Source organism: Vombatus ursinus, unplaced genomic scaffold (assembly GCF_900497805.2).
Source record: "Vombatus ursinus unplaced genomic scaffold, bare-nosed wombat genome assembly UNPS02014775.1, whole genome shotgun sequence".
NCBI classification, from domain to species: Eukaryota; Metazoa; Chordata; class Mammalia; order Diprotodontia; family Vombatidae; genus Vombatus; species Vombatus ursinus.
The window spans coordinates 13457868-13475195 of record NW_020954553.1 but is presented as its reverse complement, the minus strand read 5'-3'; positions in this window follow the sequence as shown (position 1 = coordinate 13475195).

The window sequence follows — 17328 nt, the reverse complement described above, 5'->3', positions numbered from 1 at the left end:
GCAGTGTGATCTGGTAGCCAAAGGACAGCTAGGTGGTGCAGTGGATAGAGCTCCAGCCTTGGAGTCAGGAGGATCTGAGTTCAAATTCTCTCTCTGACACTTGACACTTACTAGCTGTGTGACCCTGGGCAAGCCACTAAACTCTGCCTCACCAAAAATAAAAAAAAATAGGGACGTAATATGATACAATGAAGTTAGGATATAATAAGTATTTATTAAACTCCTGGATTTGAATCCTGTCTTTCAAATTTACTAGCTGAATGACTTTGGGCATTTCTAGAAGCTTGTATTTTCCCATCCATGAGCTGGGCAAAATAGTACTTGCATCACCTATGTTACAGGGTTGTGAAGAAAGTGCTTTGTAAATTTTTAGGCACTGTAGACATATAAAGTATTATTCTAATATAAACCATTTTGTAAATGTCAAGATGCTATTGAAATGTAAACAGATATTATTACTCTTATTACTATTATTGCCCATGTAGCCTGCTACCTACTCCAACCTATATCCAGTCTAATCCCAACCACAAGCTACTCTTGTGCCCTAGTCAAGACCCAGCCTGGCAGCCCTTGCTCTTCCTCGTTGTGGAAATTATTCACATGTTTTTCTGTTTGTTTACTTGCTTTTTTTTTTCTGGGAAACAGGAATTAGCCAGAAGTGTGAGAACAGTGTTGCTTCCTCCTGGGGATGAGAAAGCAGAATTGGATGGGTGGTGCCTAAGTTCCACAGGACCAGGGACTCAGATCCTCCATGGTGCCTAAATTCTGTTTTCTCCTTCCCCATTCTTCCAAGGCCCTGAAGTGAGATTAATTGTACCCATTTCACAAAAGGGGAAATGATGAGGCCCAGACAAAGGGAAACATGATCAGACTAGAGGGGAGATGATCTGGCTACTGTGGATATGATCTTAGGCTTGAGGTCCTGGTCTGGATGGATCATACTGGTTAATTTCCCGTTCATATATGACTGTGTATAGTATAATTCCTGCTACCCTCCAATAAATCTCTCTGCTCCAGTCAGGATGGCCTCCTCCTAATCTCAGATAATGATGCTAATGACTACACCTTACATTTATGTAGTGCTTTACATTTCATAAGATAAGGAAACAGGTTCAGAGGAGGGAAGAAACTTCCTCAAGGTCATGAAGCAAGTTAGTAGCAGAGGTGGAGTCAGAAGCTTGGTTTCCCAACTCCCAGCCAGTCCAGAGCCCTGTCCATTTTGTGGTATTGCTTTTTAACAGCCTGGGACCATTCCCTAATCTTATATACTTTTCTATGATACTTCAGGGTCTTAGCGCAGTGTGGGATGGTGGCTAAAGTGCTGGACTCAGGAAAGCCTTTGTTCCAACCCCACCTCAGACACTTACTATCTATGTGGTCCTGGGCAAGTCTTTTAATCTCTGTGAACCTCAGTTTCCTCACCCATTAAATAAAGGGGTTGGGCTAGATAGCTTCTAAGGTTCCTTACAACTCTAAATCTGTGATCCTATCATCCTACTACTTATTTCATGAAGCTTTCCCTGACAACTCCAGTTGTTACGTGCTCTCTCCTCCCTGACTTGCCATAGCATTTATTCTCTGCATAAACTTCCCTGGAGTGTACTCAGTCTCACACATTATCACAGAAGCTGTGATTGTAATGCATTGAGACATATTTTTGTACATGGAACTATCTCATTACTTGGTATATATGAGTCATGTTCATCTATCTATCCATATCTGTGTATACATCTATATCTATGTCAATAACTATCTTACCTCCGCATCTGTATCTGTATACCTCAGGGATTATTAACCTTTTTGTATGTTATAGACCCTTTTGCCAGTCTGGTAAGCCTATGGACTCCTTCTCAGAATAATGTTTTTAAATGCATAAAATAAAACACATAGGATCACAAAGGAAGCTAATTATATTGAAATACAGTGATTAACACACTAAAAAAAAACCTTCTCAAGTTCATGAATCTCAGGTTAAGAACTTCTGGGAAATTCTAGGCACAAGGAATAAAGTGAACAAAAACACAGAGCTAGGGAAAATTATACAGTCATGTGATGAGGACGTAGTGTGGAGGGATGGTGGTTAAAGGAAGAGCAAGGTGGGGTGGAGAGAATAATCCAGTTTGACTGGAGTGCAGGGTATGTGGAAGGAAGCAATATGAAAATGGTGGTGCTAGGATAAAAGGCCTTGAATGCCAGGCAAAGAAGTATGAATCTTGCTTGGTAAATAATTAAGATCTGTTGTAGGGTTGTAAGCATAAGAGTGACAATTCCAGATCTATGATGAAGGGGATTGATTTTGCTATCAGTATAAAGAATGGACTAGAGGGATTCCTAGAATGAAAGATTGGTAAGGAAATTAATTATGTTAATTAACATTTTTGTTGAGTTGTGTCCAACTCTTCATGACCCCATTTGGGGTTTTCTTGGCAAAGATGCTGGAGGGGTTTGCCATTTCTTTTTCTAGCTCATTTGACAGAGGAGGAAACTGAAGCAAACAGGGTTAAGTGACTTGCCCAGGGTCACACAGCTAGTAAGTGTCTGGGGCCAGATTTGAACTCAGGAAGATGAGTCTTCCAAACTCCAAGCCCAGCACTCTATCCACCGCACCACCTAGCTGCCCCAATAATCACCATTATCATTATTTCTTAAGGGTAAGGGGATTACTGTAGTAGTAGATGTGAATAGGAATGAGGGCCTGTTCTGGGCCTGTGGTCCTAGGCACAGAGAAGAGTGGATGGATATTTGAGACATTGTGCAGGTAGAATAGATACAATTTGGTAATTGATCATAGAGAAGAGGAGAGGTATGGGAAAGAGTCAGCAATGCTAGGCTTTGACTATGGGAGCCTGAGTGAATGGGGAATAATAATGAGCTCACTTGTGCAAAGGGGACATCCAAGGAAAGGTTTCCTGTAGGCAGCTGGAAGTTTGGATCTGGAGCTCAAAAGAGAGGTTCAGATTAAAGATATAGATCTGGGAATTATCTGCAGAGAGCAGAGGTCCCTAACCTGTTTTGTGTCAGGGACCCCTTTGGCAGTCTGGTGAAGCCTGTGGATACCATCTTAGAATTATAGTTTTAAATAACTGAAGGAAAAGATAAATTTAAGTTAGAGGTTAGTAAAAATAAAGATGTATTTTTCCCATCCAAGTTTATGGTCCCACTGAAATTTGTCTGTGGACTCCTTGGTGATCTCCAGACATAAGGTTAATAATCCTTGGCATAGGGAGATTGAATCATGGAAATGAATGAGATAGCTAAGGGAGAAAGGGTAGAAAGAAGACAAGAGGGTCAAGGACAGACTGTTGGGGAGAACACATAAACTCAGGGTTGGGAAGAAGATGAAAAGACGATGAAAGAGGCAGAGATGGAGGTAGGAGAAGAATCAGGAGTGCCTGGTGTATCTGATGGGAGGAAAGAGTATCCAGAAGAAAGGGATTTGTCCAGGGATTGTCTCCTCTTATTCTAGTAAGCCAACCCAGAATAGCTAGGTAGCTACTAATGTGGGAGGGATAGTGTAGAGATGGTGAAGCTTGCCTTATCAGGTAGGGAGGAGTGGAGAGCTGCCAGGATGGGGCCCTCTCCTATCTGCTCTCTTCCAGGCAGCAGCTATAGGCCTCAGTCCCTCCCTCTTCCCTTTCCCTTGTTTTTCAGCAGGTGGCACTATATTTCTAACTTTCCCAGCACATCATCACCCTTCCCTGCCCCCCCACTTCAGTCCCTCAGTTCCCCTTTTCTTTTCTTATTATTGATTCTCATGCTTTGGGGCCAGGTAGGAGATTTGAAAAGGATGCACAGCAGAGTGAGCAAGGTTTGTGGGGGAGAGGGAGAGTAGAGAGCATTGACCCATGGCCTGCCTGTCATCCTATCCTGGAGTTAGCTTCCTGAGAAAGCCTAAGTAGGGGATTAGAGACCACGTGCTCATGGAATCAGTTAGGGACCTTAGATGTCTTTAATCCAAATTCTCACCCAGTGTAGGAATCCACTCTAAGATCTCCCTGTCAGGAGGTCATCTGGCCTTTGCTTGAACACCTTTAGTGGCAAGGTGCACACCATCTTTTGAAGCAGCTGATTCCACTTTGGCTGATCTTATTGATAAGAAGCTCTGGAATCTTAACTGAAATGACAACTCCCCAACAGCATTCCTAGTTCAGCCCGCTGGGGCTGAGCAGAACTAATCTAATTCTTACTGGACCACCCTTTGGATATTTGAAGGCAGTTATCATGTCACCTTCCCCACCTTATTTTTCTGGTTCAGGCTGAACATCTGGGGTTTCTTCAACTGAACCTTCAAGGACATTTAATGATTATAACATTTATGTAGCATTTATATAATGCTCTAAATTTGCAAAATGTTTCTCAAAAATTATCTCATTTGATCTTCACAACAACCCTGTGAAGTAGGTACTGTTATTATCCCCACTTTACTGATGAGGAAACTGAGGCTGAGGGAAGTAAATGTGACTTGCCCAGGGTCTCACAGCTAGAAATTATCTGAGGATTTGTCTGTTCAGATTTGAACTCAGGTCATCTGATTCCAGATCATCTACTGTCTCCTCTCTTTTCATTTCCCCATCCTGCTCACTGTCTTATGGACAGATTCCAATTTTACTCTATCTTGCCTAAAATATGGATACAAAACAGGATACAATATACCAAAAATGGGCCAGACCAGGGCAGAGGACAGTGAGACCAACCCTTCCTTTGTCTTGTACATTAATATAGCCTAAGACTGTTAGCTGTTTGAAGCTGCCATGTTATACTGCTAACTCACACTGCACTTGCCATTCATATCACATGAACTGTTGTCTCCACTCCGTCATTGATTTTTAAAACCTGACTGAAGTACTTTACATTTACTCAAGTTCAATTTCATCTTGTTGTTTGCAGCCCATGTTCCAACCCATTAAACGTGTTTTTGAATCTTAGTTCTGTCATCCTATCTCTGATGCTAACTATAATAATGAGCAAATCATTTAAGCTTCCTGAGTCTCAGTTTTCATATCTATAAAATGGGGATAATAATACTAGTCTACCAACTCACAGACCTATTGTGAGGGTCAAAGGAGACCATGTGTGTAAAATGCTGTGTCATCTTTAAGGCACTGTATAAATGTCAGCGAGTGAGTTAGTCAAGAAGCATTTATTAAGCACCTTCTATGTGCCAGGCACTGTGCTAAGCACTGAAGATATAAAGAAAAGCAATGACTGTCCCTGTCCTCAAGGAGCTCACAGTCTAAAGGGGGAGACAACTATGTATAAACAAGCTACAGACAGGATGCATTGGAGATGATGAACAGAGGGGAGGCACTAGAATGATTGTTACCCACCATGCTAACTCTCTCCAGTTTTGTTGTGCACATATACTATCTGTGCCTTCGAATAAGTATAACATGGATATAAATGCTGCATAGCATAGAGTCAAAGAATGAGCCCTGCAGTCGCCACTAGAGACTGTCTTTTAGGCTGCCATTGATCTATTTGCCAGTACAAGTCCTCGTTAGGTTCAAACAGCTTCTGTTCCATCCACCTGCATTATCCTCCAGCCCCACATTTCTTTGCTTGGTCTACGAGGATATCAGGACAAACTCTGTCAAATGTTTTGCTGACATCCATATATATTCCGTTCTATCTCTGATATCCTTCTGTTCTGCCAGGGTTCCAGCTAGTTTGTCTGACAAGAGGCTAACAGATGCATTAGAGAACTGATGTCAGTTCTTAGTGATCAATAATTCCTTTTCTAAGTCCTCACAAGCCACTTGTTTAATGGGCTGTAACCCTCAGGAATGAGTCAGGCTAGAGGATGGGGAATAGTTGTAGGATTGAGGCAGATGTGAGGAAAATGGGGAGGGGCTGGACTATTGCAGGGAAAGAATTGGAGGGATCCTCAAAGTGTCCTAATAATGGGCAGATGTGAGAAACTGAGAATTTGAGCCTGAAATAGTATTTCAGGCATCATTGCTGAAGTTTCTGCTTTGGAAGAAAAAGACTAGCTAGATTAAGCCTTAGTTTCCTTCCCTGTATAATAGAGTGGTGAGGTTAGAATGTCACATTTTGTGATCTACAAAGCCTTGATTGGGGGGGGTTACTTTTGGGGAAGGGGATTAATAGGGCAGGATAGGAGAAAAATCAGTGGTAGGGGTTGGAGAGGGAGCTGCTCTGAATCCCTTGAAGCCTGTGTCAATTAAAGGGAACAGCAGTGGTGGGGGCAAGGTGGGGGCTGGACTGTTTGCCAATTCCTGGATAAATAAGGGCAGGGAAGGGAAATCAGAGGTAACTTTGGATCTTGCTTGCTACCCAAGGTGGGCTGAGATCCTCCCTCCCTCTTCTTCTCACTGCTCGAGGAGCTGTCCCAGAGGCTAGAGTGGGAGTGAAGGTGAGAGTAGTTGTGGGAGGAGGGGAGCTCCTTTAACTACTGACTCAGTCTGTCTTCATTCTTCCTTTCTGTCTGGCAATGTGGCGTAATGGGAAGATGGGAAGAGCCCTGCCCTGAGAGTCAGGAGAACTAGGTTACTGGCCAGGCTCTAGTCTGCTAGTCACTGGGTGACCTCATAATATGTAATCATTTCCCCACTCTGAGCCTTTTGTTTTCTACTCTGCAAAACGAAGTGGTTGGATTTGATTAATTCTAACATCCTATCCAGCACATTCCACAGCCTTTTTGTTTTGCCGATTTTTTCTCCATCACTGTCTCTTCCTGTTTCTATCTTTTTCACTCATCTTTTTCTTTCTTCTCCATCTCTTACCTTCTCTGTCTCTTTCTGATGTTTCTCTTCCTGTCTCTCTCCATCTCTGTCTTTCTTCCACGTGTGCTCTCCTTCTCTTCCCCCCTCCACTTTATATTTTGTTTTCTCTCTCTTGCACTGACTCAGAGTCTCAGGAATACTTAAGCGACAAAAGAAAAATGATTCCCTTCTGCCAGGGTTATTAAAATCATGTTCTACAATTTAGCCAGCAAAAGGAGCCCCGGCTAATGACAGATGATGAGGCTTGATCTTCTCCACAGCCAGGAGTGCAGTGATAGGGATTGCTGCTGATTCCTCAAGGTCCAGCTGCAAGAAAACTGTTCTTCTTTTGCTTTGCAAATCACCTCCCTTCCTGTTTCAGCCTGATGAAATTTCAGTCTTCCTAAGGATGCTGAAGGTGGAAGTGCTAGGGGGAATAGAGTGAGAAAGAACTACTGATGTTCTAGGTTGAGGGAGCCAGCGATATTCTAGTCTGGGTTAACTACTGACATTCTGGGCCAAGGGAACTATTGGTTCCCTACAGGGAAACCACAGATAGCAGGATCACTGATATTCTAGGTTATGAGAATGATGGATGCTCTTTGTAGGCCATTCTAGGTTATAGGGAATTACTAATATTTTGATCTGGGGGAACCGTAGCTGTTCATAATTCAAGAGGTAGGGCAGTAGAGCAGTTGAACAGGGAGACAGCAGAAGCTCCAAAGCTTCTTCAATGGCTATCCCTCTCTAACTGCAACTAGCTGTAAGGAATTGATAGAAACAGGGAAAATTAGAACTCCTGAGGAGGTGTTTGTTATAGACTAGCCTGTTGTAAGAAGGTTTTGTGTGTATGTGTGTGTGTGTATGTGCGTGCTCATGCATATGTGCCTGTGTATATGTGTGTTACAGAGACACAGAGAGATGGACGGAGACAGAGAGACAGAAAGAGGGAAAGAGAGACAGAAAGAGAGAGATAAAGAGTCAGAGGGAGACAGAGAAAGAGGGACAGAAACAGCAAAGATGGAGAGAAGCAAGCGAACCTTTTTGTGTCGGCTCTGGGGGTCCTTGGTGAGCCTAGGTGACAGTCTCTGGGCATCTCAGTTTCCTTCTCTTATGAGTATCTCTAGAGCAGGGCTTGTGCACTGGGTCATGCTACTAGTTCCCAAGTTTTGGGGCATACAGAACATTGAAGAACCCGGTGATGACTCCGTGATCCAAAGCCAGTGACAGCTATGTCCTTGACATCTTCTAAGTCCTTCTATCTTCTCTTGAATAGCCTCTGCCAAAGGTCATAGAACTCTGACAATAGACTGGGACACTCCTGCTATTCTAGGGCCTCTGGGTGCAAGAACAGGAGAGGGAAATGGGGGATGGATGTTTTCCTTTGCCACAGAATAACAATCCTTGATCAACTGTGTTTCAATGCCACTTAGAATAGAACAAGAATAAATAGGCACAAGCTACAGCAAAAGGCATTAGAAGAACTTTCAAATAATGACGATTCATACATAGGAGCGGATAGCTGAGAGAATCTGTTGAGTCTCCAGAGGCCTTTTATAATGGGGAAGACACTAATCTATTTAGACTGGGGACCGGGGGAAGGATGAGATAGAGGATTGGGTCTAAAAATCAGGTCCTTGGAGGAAGAATTAAAGGAGAATTAATTTCAGGAATTAAGTATGTGAAATTAAGTTTTTCCAAGATATTTTGTCATTTGCTAAGGAGTCAGAACTACCTTTATCTTGGTTAATGTGGGTCTGAAGACCAGAAAGGGACAGCACCTTATTCAAGCTCGCACAGCATATTAGGACCCAGATTAAAATTCCAGGGCTCTTGATGATGCCTAAAAGGAGAGTCTGAAGCTTGATATTCTGTCCTGATCATGGGAAAAGAGCCAACCTCACCTAACCTCCCATGCCCCTCTGAAAGCTGAGGGAGTCCCTATCCTGGGTCCCGTATTCAGAGCTACAGTCTGTGCAAGATGGATGAATATCTCTATCCCATCTGTATTCTATTATCTTTCAGTTTATCCAGGTCAAAAAGCACAAGATGAATGTCTGGAGGAAAAAAAATATGTAATCTTTTGGAAAATTGAAAATATACATCATTGCTTGAGGCTGGGGCTTGAGGAGGAGGCTGGGAGGCTTTTCAAAGCAGAGTCGCTCAGGACTTTCTCATGCTTGGCATGTCTCTATGGTTCCAGCTCCCTTCTGTGGAGCACATAGTCCCCTTTATCACCTCTGCTCAGCCATAACAAGGCTTCCCTTTCCAGCTCCCAACACAGGTGGGAGTATGCAGCTGCCCTGAAGTGATATTGCCATTATGGGTACTCAATTGTCTTATTGCACTGTGGAGCATTCAGTGTTTCCTGTTCTCATTGCTTCCGGTATCCAGAGACCTTATTCAGATAACCCTCATCCTTTAGACTCCTGGAAAACACCTGAAAGAAGTCTGGATTTGGCATCAGCAGACCTGTGTTCGAGGCTTGACTCTGTCACTTTCTAGTCATGTGGCTATGAACAAACTGCTTCTCCCTGAGCAATTCACTTAACTTTCCTTGTCCTCAGTTTCCTCACCTGTAAAGATGAGGGCTTAATGGCTTCTGAGGTCCAATACAGCTCTACATCTATGTTCCATATGCACATATACACATATGTATACACAGTATAAACTATGGTTTTATATAATATACTGTATATATTATATAGTTTTATATGGTATATCTAGCATACATTTTGGGAAGTAAATGCTTGCTGTGCCTGTAGAGTGTGTCCTAATCCTACTACACTGAGACAAGGCTGTAGCACAGGAGACTAAAAGACCTGCTACTTTGTTTCCTGCTGCCTCAGTTTCCTTTTGTTTGTCATGATTAACCAGGACAGCTGAGACTACTGACCAACTAGGAGCTGTCCGCCACCAACCTCACTTTTAGCTATCACAGGACCTTGGAGGGTGAGGGCCCTGATATACTGATTTACACCCTGTGTTCTGGTGGGAAACACCAAGCTTCTGTTCTCCTTACCCCTGTGATCCAAACCTAGCCTTTCTCCAAGCTTCCTGATTTCTGCTGAGGGCTCCACCATTCTTCCAGATCTCCCAAGCTTTAAACCTCAGAATCACCCTCTATTCTCCTCTTCTCCCTCACCTGCCATAGTCAATTGATTGCTAAGTCTTACCAACTCTGATTCTTTAACACATCTTTAACACACAGTCATTGCTCTAGTTCTGGTCCTTATCTCCTCTCATCTCTGAATATTGAAACAAGTCTCTTTGTTGGTCTTCCTGTTTCTAGTTTCTCCCTTTTGTAATCTATCTTCCACACAGCTGCTGAATGATCTTTCTAAGACACAGGTCAGGCTAGGTCATGCTGCAGCTCAAAAATCTTTATGAGCTCCCTATTGCTTCCAGGACAAAATACAAACTCATTTTTAGCATTTAAAGCCCTTCGTAGTCTGGCTCCCACCCATCTTTCCAGACTTATTTCATTTTACCTGTCTCTTGGAATCCATGTTTCCTTCACTCTCAGCTCAAGGGTCACCTTGCAGTTAAAGTCTTATTCTGTCTCCTGAGTTGTTAGTGCTCTGAAATTACTTTGTATTTATTTCTCTGCATATACGTTGGGTTTCCCTCAAGTCCATTCTTCTGGCCTAGATACCCGTGGACTCTGCCCTGAAAGCTGCTGGTGTCAGCTCAGTTTCCATATCTGTAAAATGAAGTGTGTTGCACAACTACATGAACTTTGAGGCTCTTTTTTGGCTTAAAATCCATGACTTTGGGGGGTGTACTGTATCACTTTGTCAGGGTAGTGGTTTGCTTGCCCAGGGCCCCATCCTCTCCTCATGCTGGGCTCTCTCTTGTCCCTCTCATTCCCAGACCCATCGGGAATGGTAGCTGCCTCCAGGCTCTGCCTCAAGCAGTTCAGTTCATTCCCTGAGAGCCAGAGAGAGTTAATTAAAATCCCTTTTCCCAACAAGTCTGGTAATTAGTGCTAATGGCTTGGCTTCTGCCAATAAGATGAAGATGTTCCTGGTGTTGGTGGGGAGGGGAGGACCAGCATCCTCCTTATCTTTTAGCAGCTCATCAGGATTGGGCAATGGGAACTTTTGGAGCAGAGAAGCTCAGTTTATAGAGCTAGCATTTATCTGCTACTGGTTCAGAGGAAGCTGGGGTGGTTGGATTGCTAAGCTTGGTCCAAGGAAGGGTGATCCTATTCAGAGGCAGGGTACTGGATGAGATGATCTCACAAGGGTATTTCTAGTCTCAGGACTCTGAGCCTGCGTCTATCTGTATTTCTCTCCTTGAGTGTATGTATGTTACCAGGCAACTGTATATGACACTGTACAATATTTCAGTATGTTTTGATGTCTGATGTGATGAGAGGCAGTATGGTATTAGGGAGAGAGTTCTGGACTGGAAGTCATGAAGACTTTTGTTTCAAATTCCATCTCTGACACTTAGAAGCTGTATGACTCTAGGCTAGTCACATCTCTGAGCCTCAGTTTCCTCATCTATAAAACAAGGCTAGTAAGACCTGCAGTATTTCCCTTACTGGGTTGTTGTGAGTCTTAAATTAGATGATTTTTGGGATACCATATATAAATACATACATACATACATACATATCTCAGGTGAACTGCAGACTTTAGTCAATTATTGTGTACATGGGTTCATGTAACAGATTATGGCATATGAATGGTTTTTCACACATATTTGATTCTTTATGGTTATGAGAATTTTACCAAGAATTTTTGGGCTTGTTTGTATTTCTAGTTTAGTTCATCCATACCTCTATGGATGTGCATAAATGTATTTGCACATGTGTGTGTCTCCTTGTGTCAGTATGAGTACTTTTCTGGAAAGAGGTAGTGTGGTGTAGAGAGTTTTGGAATGAGTCAGGAAACCTGGGGTTGAGTCCTTCTTCAGCCACTCATTTAATATATGAATTCTCTCTTTCTCTCTGGGCTTCAGTTTTAATGGTTGGTGTGGTCCCTTTCCTTTTGGACCTTCTATTGAGATGTGAGTGTTTATATATATAGGTATTGTGTGTGTGTGTGTGTGTGTGTGTGTGTGTGCTTGCATGTGTGTGACAAACAAAGGAGATGAGGCAGAGCTTCATCCTTCCTGTCCGCTGACTGACACCCCTTGCAAATAAATGTGACAATGAAATATAGTCCTGGAATTGCTTTGGATGCTCCGTCAAGCAGGCGGCGCAGAATAGGTGAAGCTGTAAAGTGTTCCCTGGGGAGACACCTCCAGCTGAGTGACAGCCTCTTCCCTCTCCTCCTCCTTCCCCATGCTGGTGCTCACCCAGGCAGTCTTGAGCTTCTGCCTGCCTATTGCCATCTCTCCTGCTGGGCCTCACTGCCGCATGTCTCTGGTTCTGCCATGTTCTCTTTTTCATTCTTTCTGTCTCTCCATCTCCCTTCTCCCCTCACATTCATGGTCTATGTCTATGAAGAATCACAAAATCCTGGACTGTTAGTGCTCCAAGGACCCTTACGTTTCCCTGCTCCATTATTTCTTAGAAAAATTTGAGGCCCAGAGTGAGGAAGGGGCTTGCTCAGGGTCACACAAGGGGCAAGGAGACAGAGCTGGAGCCACTGCTGCTTCTACTACTGCTAATACCTAGCATTTTTATAGCACTTTAAGGTTGCAGGGCACTTTACAAATATTATCTGATTCTCACAACAACCCTGTGAGGTAGATACTAAAACCCAGAAGTTCTAACTCAGAGCTCGACTCTTTTCAGGACACACACATATATTCTAGTTATGTAACCAGATGTATTTGTAGCTGTGAACTCCTATCAGCTTTCCCCCTTACCAATAGTATGTGTTTGTCTCATCTCTCCTTTGGATGGGGTTCCCTTAGGGCAGGCATGATTTCCTTCCTCAGAGAAGTGGTAACCTCAGGTCAAGAATCATGCCTTCCCTCAGACCAGGATGGTTAGATTACCAGAAAGAAGGAGGAAGAGAAAAGACAAATAAGTGGTAAAAGGAAGGAGGAGGTGAAAAGTGAGAAACAAGTGAGAGGAGAGATGTGGTAGAGGAGAAGCACGAAGAAGAAGGAAGATAGAGGAAGACAAAGAGGAGGTAGGAGGGAGGAGAAAGGAGGAGGGAGAATGGAAGAACATAAAAGAGGAGAAGGGAGGATAGAGGAAGAAGAGAAGAGGAAGAGGAATAGGACAGAGAAGGGATGAGAGAAGAAGAGAAATAAGTTGTAAAAGTGAGAAGGGAATTAGAGGAACAAGGAGAAAAAGGAAGAAGGAGAAGGGAGGAGAAGAAAGATTGCATTACTAATACCTGTTACTACCTACCCATAGGGTTGTCAGAGGATCAAAGTGGATCAAATAAGATCAAAGCATATAAAATGCTTTGTAAATCTCAAAACACTATATAAATGCCATCACCACTGTGACCGTGGAGAGGACGCAAGAGGAAGTAAAAGAGAGCAGAAGGCAGGAGGAGAGAATATGGGAAGAAGGGAAAGAGGAATAATGATCACCGTGGAGCTATTCATGGTGCTGAAGCCCACATCTGGTCTGACATGTTGGGGTAGCATCAGTTCACCAGACTGTATGTAGTCTTCCAGATCAGTTCAGAGGAGGAGGTGTGGAATGTAGAGGTCAGGCCAGATGGTAGTATGGGTTAGGGTAGCACAGGGCCCTGACTATTCTCATCCAGCCATGAACCGTTTCTTTCAGGCTTTTTGTTGTTGTTTAGTTGTTTTTAAGTCATGTCTGATGCTTTGTGATCCCATTTGGAGTCTTCTTGGCAAAGATACTGGGGTGGTTTGCCATTTCCTTCTCCAACTCATTTTATAGATGAGGAAATGAGGCAAACAGGGTTAAGTGACTTACCCAGGGTCACATGTCTAGTAAGTGTCTGAGGCTGGATTTGAACTCAGGAAGAGGAGTCTTCCTGCCTCCAGACCCAGCACTCCATCCATCACTCCACCTAGCTGCCCTCTCTCAGGCTAGGTTAGGTCAAATTTTTCTAGCCCTTGAATTTCTTGTCTGGGCAGCTGTGGTCAGGATCAAAGGATCATGGTACTTGTAAATATTATTATACAAAGTTATGATCTCCAATATCCACATTAAGATACTGGAGACCATAACTATGTGTGAGCTACCTCAAGCAGCTCTGGCTCAAGTATTGGTGTTGTGACAGAGAGTAGCTAGTCTGCCTTGCTAATGCTTCCCATGCTACATTCATGCTACAATAAACAATAATGCCTAGCACAAAGTAGGTACTTAATAAATGATTGTTGACTTGATATTTCTATTGTGTTTGACAATTAATAAAATACTTTCTTAACCATAAGTCTGTGAGATAGATAAGTACAAATTTTACCAATTTGGAAACTGAAAATAAGAGAAGGGAAGTTATTTGCTTATTCTATTATTATTATTATTATTATTATTATTATTGTGAGTATGTGTGTGTGTGCATGTGTGTGTGTCTGTGGACTTGAGTGTGTGTATGAAAGAGAGACAGAGACAAAGAGTGACAGAGACAGAGAGACATAGAGACAGACAGAAACAGACAGAGACACAGAAATTCAGGGTCACTATACCCTAGGTATTCTTCTTCTTTGGCCAATTTAGGATCATGAGAATCAAGCTCATGAATTTAAGGTTGAGATACTGAACTGTTCATATGTGAATATATTTATTTGCCTATCTGCAAGTACAACTGTATGTATGTATATACATATAATGCAGTAACACACACATTGCTCTTGGGGTTCCCTTCTGATGTCTTCTATACATTTTCTTTAAATACTTCATTGACAATTTTTCTTTTAGTCCTATTATCCTCTCTAAACTACCATATCTCCCCCAATCCCCTTTCTTGTAACAAGTTAGAATAATCAAGAAATACAAATTCATGTATTGACCATGTAAGAAAATGCATGCCTCATTTTGCATCTCTAGTACATGACCTTTTTATCATGAGGTAGAGAGCATTATTGATCTTTTGGAGATGTAATTAGTATCATGTTGATCAACATTCTTATGTTTTTCAAAATTGTTTGCCTTTGCAATGTTGTTGACCTTGTCCAAATTGTTCTTCTGGTTCTGCTCACCTTATTCTGCGTTAGTTCATACTAGTTCTTTTGGATTTCTCTGAATCTGTACCTTTCATAATTTCTTTCAGCACAGCAATATTCCATTACCTTTATACGTATCATAATTTGTTTAGCTTTTTGGGCTCATCCTCAGTTTCCAGTTCTTTTCTACAATTGAAAGTGTTGCTGTGAATATTCTTGTGCATATGGGGTGTTTTCCCTTTTTGGGGTATATGTGACAGACTCTTTTCATCATGTTATCTGATTTCCCATACTTGAGGAAGTGGGGGTGTATGGTTTGACTGGTTCTTTGATTTCTTTAGGATCCCTCTGTTTTAACTCAGCACATTCCTGGCTGCCTGATTTGTGCTGACAGCCAGACACCATGGATAATAATCACGAGAATGAAGATCATTGTAATAGCTTCCATTTCTAAAGGGCTTTAAAGTTTAAAGGGCTCATACCAGCTCTATGAGATAGGCAGAACAGGTGTGATTATTTTCATTTTACAGATGAGGAAACTGAGGGATCAGGGAGGTCCAGTGACTTGGCTATAGTCACCCATCTAGAAAGGGGAGGAGTTGAACGTGGAGCCACTGCCTGATAGTGTATAAATTCTAGGAAACTTAGCAAAGATGGGGCAACCTGGAGAGTGCTCAAATGGTGAGTCCACTTCCCTGTAGTGTCCTTGGGGATTAATGAAGGCAGACAGAGTATAAGTGATTGTGCTGGGGGGATAGCTGGGGAAGCAGGGCCACCTGATACTCCCCCAGTCTTACAGCTGGCCTGGAATTAAATAAATTGCCTTTGCCTTCCTTGCCTAGTTTGATCTTTTTGTCCATCTCTGGGCTTCAAAATTTTGAAGCCTGAAACCTTGACCTTGCCCCTCCTCAGCTCCACTTGGCTCTTGTGAATAGTTCTTTGCATTTTGTCTCCCCCATTAGACTGTGAGCTCCTTGAGAGCAGGCATTGTCTTTCACCTTTCTCTGTATCCCTTAATGCTTAGCACAGCGCCCAGCACATAGTAAGCACTTAATAAATGCTTGCTGACTGGCTTGAGTGAATCTTTGTCTCTGATCCTGTTTACTTTTCTGATAATTCCTGCCTTTGGCTCCTTCCAGCTAATCCCTAGTTATATCTGGCCCCTGGTATTGTCAGATTGTTCCACACACTTGAACTTCATTAGTGCTCTATCTCCCCTAATATTCTTCCTCATCTATTTTTAGGACAGAATGGGGCTTAGTCTATACTATGAACACTACCCAGTACATATTCCTCTGCTGATACTGATCCAGGCCATATAGGGCAGGACATGCCTTCTGATTCCTAGTTCAAGACTTGCATGTGAAAGATACATTTATTCTTCCCCACAGGTTCTAGTTCTTTCTGTATCTCCCTCCATCCTTCTCTCTCTTCTCTGTCTCTGTCTCTTCTCTGTCTTTTTCTCTCTGTCTCTGTTTCTTTCCTCTCTCTCTCCATCTCTCTCTTTCTGTCTCTCTTTCCTTTCTCCCTCTATCTCTCCTTTCTGGTTTTCTCTCTCTCTCTGTCTTGGTCTCTCTACCCCCCTCTCTCTGTCTCTCTCTCCTTTCCCTCTGTCCCTCTCCTTTCTTCTTCTCCTTCTCCTTCTTCTCTCTCTCTTTCCTTTCTGTCTTTCTGTCTCTTTGTCTTTGTCTCTGTCTCTTCCCTCTCTCTGTCTTACACACAAAGAGGTTGGGTTTAGAATCAGAAGACCTGAGTTCTAATACCAATTTTATAATTTACTATTTGTGTAACTTAGGCAATTCCCTTCATTTATCTGGGCCTTAATCATCTAGGTCTCAGTTTTGTCCTCTGTAAAATGAGATAACTGGACAACATGGCCTCTGTGGTTCCTTCCAGGTCCCACTCAATGACCTTAAGAAAATCACATACTCACAGAGACATGCTGAGACACACATTCATGCACTCATGTGCACATGCTCATGCATATATTCAAACACATCCTCTCACATGTACTTACCTACGTGTGTGCCTGCACTCAATCACACCTATGTGCTTGTACACATTCACCCTCATGTCTGCTCATTCACAATACGTATATGTGGTATGTGATTGAGGGTGTGGGATATGCCACAGACCCTTTCCCCTACCCTTCACCATTGGCATTGACTGATAGTTGGTGAGTTCAAGTCTCAGCCTGCTGTGTTCCCACCTGCCTAACTGTCTCTTTCCCAGACCCTCCTGCTTCTCTACCTTGGGGGCTCTGCAGGGTCTAATTTATACTCTGCATCCAGTGCTCAGCATCCCTAGAGGTCTAAGGCTGGGACATTCATCTTTCCCCTCCCCCAGGTCCTTGTTCCCAGTCAGGGAAGTTGAGTAAGAGGAATATAATTGAATTCCTAAACATGAACAAGTCAATCGCTGTGCCTGTAATGAGTCGTGAGTAATCTTGACATGCGTGTTAATTAAATAGCTGTCCTGTTTCTAATCCACTGAAAGTTAATCATTGGGGAATTAGGAGGTGTCAGTCGTGGGCACTTGATTCGTCCTCATGCAC